Below are 8041 nucleotides of genomic sequence, written 5' to 3'. Positions count from 1 at the left end.
GTACCCCTGGGGATAAAAATATATTATATGTTTATAAAAAATAAAATTAAAAAAAAAAGAAAGAACAAGAACCATATGATACTCTCCATAGATGCTGAAAAAGCATTTGACAAAGTACAGCATCCCTTCCTGATCAAAACTCTTCAAAGTTAGGGATAGAGGGCACATACCTCAATATTATCAAAGCCATCTATGAAAAACCCACCGCAAATATCATTCTCAATGGAGAAAAACTGAAAGCTTTTCCGCTAAGGTCAGGAACACGGCAGGGATGTCCGTTATCACCACTGCTATTCAACATAGTACTAGAAGTCCTAGCCTCAGCAATCAGACAACAAAAGGAAATTAAAGGCATCCAAATTGGCAAAGAAGAAGTCAAACTATCACTCTTCGCAGATGATATGATACTCTATGTGGAAAACCCAAAAGACTCCACTCCAAAACTGCTAGAACTTGTACAGGAATTCAGTAAAGTGTCAGGATATAAAATCAATGCACAGAAATCAGTTGCATTTCTCTACACCAACAACAAGACAGAAGAAAGAGAAATTAAGGAGTCCATCCCATTTACAATTGCACCCAAAACTATAAGATACCTAGGAATAAACCTAACCAAAGAGACTAAGAATCTATACCCAGAAAACTATAAAGTACTCATGAAAGAAATTGAGGAAGACACATAGAAATGGAAAAATGTTCCATGCTCCTGGATTGGAAGAATAAATATTGTGAAAATGTCTATGCTACCTAAAGCAATCTACACATTTAATGCAATTCCTATCAAAGTACCATCCATTTTTTTCAAAGAAATGGAACAAATAATCCTAAAATTTATATGGAACCAGAAAAGACCTCGAATAGCCAAAGGACTATTGAAAAAGAAAGCCAAAGTCGGTGGCATCACAATTCCGGACTTCAAGCTCTATTACAAAGCTGTCATCATCAAGACAGCATGGTACTGGCACAAAAACAGACACATAGATCAATGGAACAGAATAGAGAGCCCAGAAATGGACCCTCAACTCTATGGTCAACTCATCTTCGACAAAGCAGGAAAGAATGTCCAATGGAACAAAGACAGCCTCTTCAATAAATGGTGTTGGGAAAATTGGACAGCCACATGCAGAAAAATGAAATTGGATCTTTTCCTTACACCACACACGAAAATAGACTCAAAATGGATGAAGGATCTCAATGTGAGAAAGGAATCCATAAAAATCCTCGAGGAGAACACAGGCAGCAACCTCTTCGACCTCAGCCGCAGCAACATCTTCCTAGGAACATCACCAAAGGCAAGGGAAGCAAGGGCAAAAGTGAACTTTTGGGATTTTATCAAGATCAAAAGCTTTTGCACAGCAAAGGAAACAGTGAACAAAACCAAAAGACAACTGACAGAATGGGAGACGATATTTGCAAATGACATATCAGATAAAGGGCTAGTGTCCAAAATCTATAAAGAACTTAGCAAACTCAACACCCAACGAACAAATAATCCAATCAAGAAATGGGCAGAGGACATGAACAGACATTTCTGCAAAGAAGACATCCAGATGGCCAACAGACACATGAAAAAGTGCTCCACATCACTCGGCATCAGGGAAATACAAATCAAAACCCCAATGAGGTATCACCTCACACCAGTCAAAATGGCTAAAATTAACACGTCAGGAAATGACAGATGCTGGCGAGGATGCGGAGAAAGGGGAACCCTCCTACACTGTTGGTGGGAATGCAAGCTGGTGCAACCACTCTGGAAAACAGCATGGAGGTTCCTCAAAATGTTGAAAATAGAACTACCCTATGGCCCAGCAATTGCACTGCTGGGTATTTACCCTAAAGATACGAACGTAGTGATCCAAAGGGGCACTGCACCCGAATGTTTATAGCAGCAATGTCTACAATAGCCAAACTATGGAAAGAACCTAGATGTCCATCAACAGACGAATGGATAAAGAAGATGTGGTATATATACACAATGGAATACTATGCAGCCATCAAAAGAAATGAAATCTTGCCATTTGCGACGACGTGGATGGAACTAGAGGGTATCACGCTTAGGGAAATAAGTCAATCGGAGAAAGACAACTATCATATGATCTCCCTGATATGAGGGAGAGGAGATGCAACATGGGGGGTTAAGGGGGTAGGAGAAGAGTAAATGAAACAAGATGGGATTGGGAGGGAGACAAACCATAAGTGACTCTTAATCTCACAAAACAAACTGAGGGTTGATGAGGGGAGGGGGGTTGGGAGAGGGGAGGTGGGGTTATGGACATTGAGGAGGGTATGTGCTATGGTGAGTGCTGTGAAGTGTGTAAACCTGGCGATTCACAGACCTGTATCCCTGGGGATAAAAATATATTATATGTTTATAAAAAATAAAATTTAAAAAAAAAAGAAAGAAAGAAAAAAAGTTGAAAATAGAGCTACCCTAGACCCAGCAATTGCACTACTGGGTATTTACCCCCAAAACACAAACATAGTGATCCAAAGGGTCATGTGTACCCCAATATTATAGCAATAATGACATGTCCACAACAGCCAAACTATGGAAAGAGCCCAGATGTCCATTGACACAGGAAAGGACCAGAAGATGTGATAAGCACACACACACAAACACAAACACACACACACACACACACACACACGAATATTATGCAGCCATCAAAAAGTGAAATATTGTGGGAGGTAGGGAGAGGGTGGTTGGGTTATGGACATTGGGGAGGGTATGTGCTATGGTGAGTGCTGTGAAGTGTGTAAACCTGGCGATTCACAGACCTGTACCCCTGGGGATAAAAATATATTATATGTGTATAAAAAATAAAATTAAAAAAAATATATATATATGTTTATAAAAAATAAAATTTAAAAAAAAAGAAAGAAAAAAAAAGTTGAAAATAGAGCTACCCTAGGACTCAGCAATTGCACTACTGGGTATTTACCCCCAAAACACAAACATAGTGATCCAAAGGGTCATGTGTACCCCAATATTTATAGCAATAATGTCATGTCCACAACAGCCAAACTATGGAAAGAGCCCAGATGTCCATTGACACATGAATGGACCAGAAGATGTGATAAGCACGCACACACACACACATAAATATTATGCAGCCATCAAAAAATGAAATATTGTGGGAGGTAGGGAGAGGGTGTTTGGGTTATGGACATTGGGGAGGGTATGTGCTATGGTGAGTGCTGTGAAATGTGTAAGCCTGATCATTCACAGACCTGTACCCCTGGGGCAAATAATACTTATATGTTAATAAAAATTAATTGAAATAAAAAATGAAATCTTGCCATTTGCAATGATGTGGATGGAACTAGAGGATATTAAGCTAAGCGAAACAAGTCAATCAGAGAAAGACAATTATCATATGATCTCACTGATATGTGGAATTTAAGAAACAAAACAGAGGAGAGATCATAGGGGAAGAGAGGAAAAAATAAAACAAGATAAAACCAGAGAAGGAGACGAACTGTAAGAGACTTTTAATCATCGGAAACAAACTGAGGGTTGCTGGAATGGATGGGGTGGAGGGATGGGGTAACTGGGTGTTGGAAACTGGGTGTTATGGTGAGTGCTGTGTGTTGTGTAAGACTGACGAATTACAGGGCTGTACCTCTGAAATTAATAATACATTATATGTTAATTATTTAAATTTAAATAAGAGAAATGTTAAAAAATAAAGTAAAACAGGCTATGGAAAAACACAACACAACACAACACAATACTATAAAACACTGGATACAATGCTTGTAAGAAAAGGATCAATGAAGGATGCCTGGGTGGCTCAGTCAGTTAAGTGTCTGCCTTTGGCTCAGGTCATGATCCCAGGGGCCTGGGATTGACTCCCCACACTGGGCTCCTTGTTTAGCATGGAGCCTGTTTCTCCTTTTGCCCCTCTGTCCTTATTTATTTATTTTTACTGTGTTATGTTAGTCACCATACAATACATCATTAGTTTTTGACATAGTGTTCCAAGATTCATTGTTTATGTATAACACCCAATGCTCCATACAATATGTTTCCTCCTTAATACCCACCACCAGGTTCACCCATCCTCCCACCCCCCTCCTTCTAAAATCATCAGTTTGTTTCTTGGAGTCCATATTCACTTATTAAATGAAATCTTTTTTAGAAAAAGCAAAGGGTCAACACTTTTGGTATTTATTATAATGCTTATTTTTGTTTATCCTTATGGTGCTTAACAGATGCTTGTCCATTCAAGAAGAACCCTGTGCATCAGTGCCCAGACACACCTACATGATGCTGCCCTCTTGGCCCTTAGGCAGATAACACATTCTCTGATGGAGGTAATGGGATAGACTTCATCACACAGGGTCAGGAACAGGAGATCCTGATCACTAGATCCTGTGCAAGGGGGTAAACAAATATTGAGCATGCATCTATCACCTCTTGATATGTGTATCTTCATATCCTTGAAACCCTACAACAGTCCTATGGAGACAGATGTTATTATTCGCAGCCCTCCTGTCATATTTCCTTACCGCAAACTGGCCATCAGGAGGTTAAGGGACTAAATTTTCTCTGGAAGCTTTTCTCTATGGCATTCTTGAGCTCCTTATTCCTGAGGCTGAAAATAATTGGGCTGAGAAAGGGGGTGAAGACTGTATAGGTGATGGCCATTAGAGTGTTACTGTCTATAGAAGGGGGGTCCTTGGACTTGAGGTAGATCATGGAGACAAAACCATAGGGCACAATGACCACAGTGAGGTGGGACACACATGTGGAGAAGATCTTGTGCCTGCCTTCAGCTGAAGGGATCCTCGATATGACAGCCACAATGAAGACATAGGAGAGGATGATGAGGAATAAATATCCCATCAGCGCTATGACACACACCAAGATCACACTCAAGATGACAGAGGATGTCTCCTTCCCAGAGGCCAACTTTAGGATGGAAAGAACATGGTAGACAAAATCATGGATTACTTAAGACTCATAGAAGGTGAGGTGAAAAACTATCAGAGTCATCATCATCCCCATGACTGATGCACCAGCCCAGCACCTGGACATGAGAAAGAACAGCCATGTGGACTCATGAGCACATTGTATCGTGGGTGGTAGTTGGCCACATAGCAGTCATTGCCCATGATTATGGACAGAAAGGAGTGCTATATGTCCTCATGAGCTCTTTACCCTCATTTATTTATTCATATAGTCAATAAATGTTATCCAAGGCTTATTTTATATGGAAATACTCTAGGTGGTTGAATCCAGCAATGACCAAGGGCTAGGGCTCTGCTTTGTCCTTTTCATTGTCTACTGAGGGAAGCTGCCATATAACCAAAGATGACAGTACAGAGTGGTTGGAGGGGTGTTGGGGACAGCTTAGGGATCTGCAGAAGCTAAGTGTGGGTCACACATCCAGCCTGGGATTTAGAGACTTTGAAACTGGTGGGAGTCCTGCAGGGTGAATAGATATGATTCAGCTGAGCCAGGCAGGTGGAAGAGGGGTTTCCAGACAGAGGGGACAGCAAGAATAAAGGCTCAGGGTGGAAAAAGGCATAGTGCATTTGGGACAATGTTATGTTCAGTGCACCAGGGAGAGCTGAAGGTCGCTAGTGTATTTCTGGAATTGAAGGCATGCAGGTGGGAAGGGCATGGGCATGCAAGGCAATGCTGTCCACTTGAGGAGTTTGTTTTAAGGGGAATGGGGACCAATAAATGTGTTTTTTGGGTAAATTTTATTTTTTATTATGTTTTATTAGTCACCGTACAGTACATCATTAGATGTAGTGTTCCATGATCCGTTGTTTGCATATAACACCCAGTGCTCCGTGCAATACGCAAGAGGAAAGAGCTGTGTTGCACTACGTGAACATTCTCATGGATGTTTCCAGTTGGGGCTTCCTATGAGGGTGTTCTTATGACATCTAGTACATGTCCTTTGGTGGATTAATACTTACGTGTTGTGTTGGGTCTATAGCTTGGTGTGTAAATACCAACTCATAGAGAACACCTATGTTTAGCTAGAATAGATACTGCCAAACAGTTTTGCAAACTGATGATACCAGTAGGTACATTTTAAGCACAAGTAGCATGGTCAGATTCCTGTTTGTAGAGACCCCTTCTGGCTGGTGTGAGGGAAGCAGGCTGCTGAGGGCAGGCAGGGTGGGCAGGTGCAGGAAGAGATGGGGAGAGGTGCATGAGGGCATCCTGGATGGGGTGGAGTGGCAAACTGAGGTTGATTTCAGAGGTAGAATGGACAGTGCTGTTGATGGGACAGAGGGAGAGAGGAAGTGAAAGTTTTCTACTTCTAACACTCAAGACACCAAATGTGTGAGTTCTTTCCACATCAATGACCATGTTCTCCAACTACCCAGACACCATGTTGGTGTCCTATAATTCTGTTCAGTTCTGACACTAACTACCTGGAGATGCCAGTCACAAGTACTGGGTGCCCAGGACACCCGCACTTCTGCCTGATGTGGCTACAAAGGTGAGGGTTTCTACATTTCCCCCTTTCAGTTTGAATACTTTACTAGAATAACTCACAGAAATCCGGAAAATGCAACAATTACTCTTCCCAGTTTATTACGAACAAACAACTCAGGAACAGACAAATGAAAGAGATGTATCCTGCAAGGTATGGAGGAAGGAGCAAGGAACATCCATGCCCTCTCTCCACATGCCACCCTCTAGCACCGCTGTGTATTCACCAGCAGGGAAAGTTTCTGAATCCCATTTTTAGGGAGTTTTTATGGGGATTTGATTACACAGACATCATTGATTAAGTCATTCATCCCTAATTGAGCATCAATCTCTACCCCTGTCCCCTCCCTGGAGGTTCCAATTCTCTAATTACCCCTTGGTTGTTCTGGGGAGCAGCCCCCTTCCTATAATTATTCAGGCTGAGGGCTCAGCCACCACTCATCTCAGGAGCATACAGAAACCACTGTATCACTCCTGAGACAAGGGCATAGGGGCTCTGTCTCAGGAACTGGACAAGACCAAGTGAGTTATTATAGCCCAAGAATTCACATACTAATTTGAATTCTCTGGCTGGATCACCATGAAAACAGGGATAAGTTAAGTCAACCAAGGGGAGAAGCAGGGCTATCCAGTTCGGCCAGAAGACACTGAACACTTTTATTGACCAAAAGAAAGCATTCTCCAGGGGCACCTGGGTGGCTCAGTGGGTTAAGCCTCTGCCTTCGGCTCAGGTCATGATCTCAGGGTCCTGGGATCGAGTCCCACATCGGGCTCTCTGTTCAGCAGGGAGCCTGCTTCCCTCTCTCTCTCTGCCTGCTTCTCTGTCTACTTGTGATCTCTGTCTGTCAAATAAATAAATAAAATCTTTAAAAAAAAGCATTCTCCAAGACCTAGCTCTAAATTACCCTTATTCTGGGAAGCCTTCCAGCTACCTTGATCCCACTGCAGAGCCCTGGATTCCCACTCTGAGCTGCTCCAGATCCTGCCTTCCCTCTGACCTTGCCCTGATCCCAACTCATTGAGGGCATCTAATCCTGTCCTGTCTCCCCCAAGACTGGGAGTTCCTAGGCCTGAGCAGGGGCTGGGGCTCTGGGCAGAGTTAGATAATAGGGAGTCTTGATTGTGTTAGAGTGTTGGAGGAAGGAATAGAGGTTTCAGGTCCCCAGAGGCTCTCTGATGATCCTCCTGGCCTCTCAAGACTCTGAGGGCTGACCTTGCAGGTTGGTGTCCTGGGGAGGCCCTGGAGAGCAGCCTCCTGGGAAGTTGCAGCAGGGATAAAGCACATAGCCTCAGTTCCAGGAGCCCTGAGGTCTGGCCCCACACCTGCTGTTGTGTGCTGCTGACAGCCTCAGGCTGGAGAGCCTCTTCTACCCTCCCCTGCTGGCTGCTTCCTGGAAGAGGCAGCACAGGTTGAGGGCAACTAGGAGGGACAGGGTAGGTGGCAATACTCAGGCAGCTGTGGAGAGGGAGACCCAGGCTCGGAATTGGGACAGAGTCTGGGACAAAGGTCAGAAGACAGGCTGTTAGCCTTGGGCAGCTGCTGGGGGTTGCCCATTTGGGGTCTAGTGTTCTTCACCCAAC

At 43.2% G+C, this 8041-nt stretch overlaps 1 pseudogene; it reads right to left on the bottom strand.

Annotated features, from left to right (window-relative positions):
* Positions 1 to 4525: 4525 nt before the first annotated feature.
* Positions 4526 to 7745, bottom strand: LOC125106249 (olfactory receptor 10H3-like; annotated as a pseudogene).
* Between the last annotated feature and the right edge of the window lie 296 nt (positions 7746 to 8041).

Source organism: Lutra lutra, chromosome 1 (genome assembly GCF_902655055.1).
Source record: "Lutra lutra chromosome 1, mLutLut1.2, whole genome shotgun sequence".
Classification (NCBI taxonomy): Eukaryota; Metazoa; Chordata; class Mammalia; order Carnivora; family Mustelidae; genus Lutra; species Lutra lutra.
This window is presented reverse-complemented; position numbering and strand designations above follow the sequence as displayed.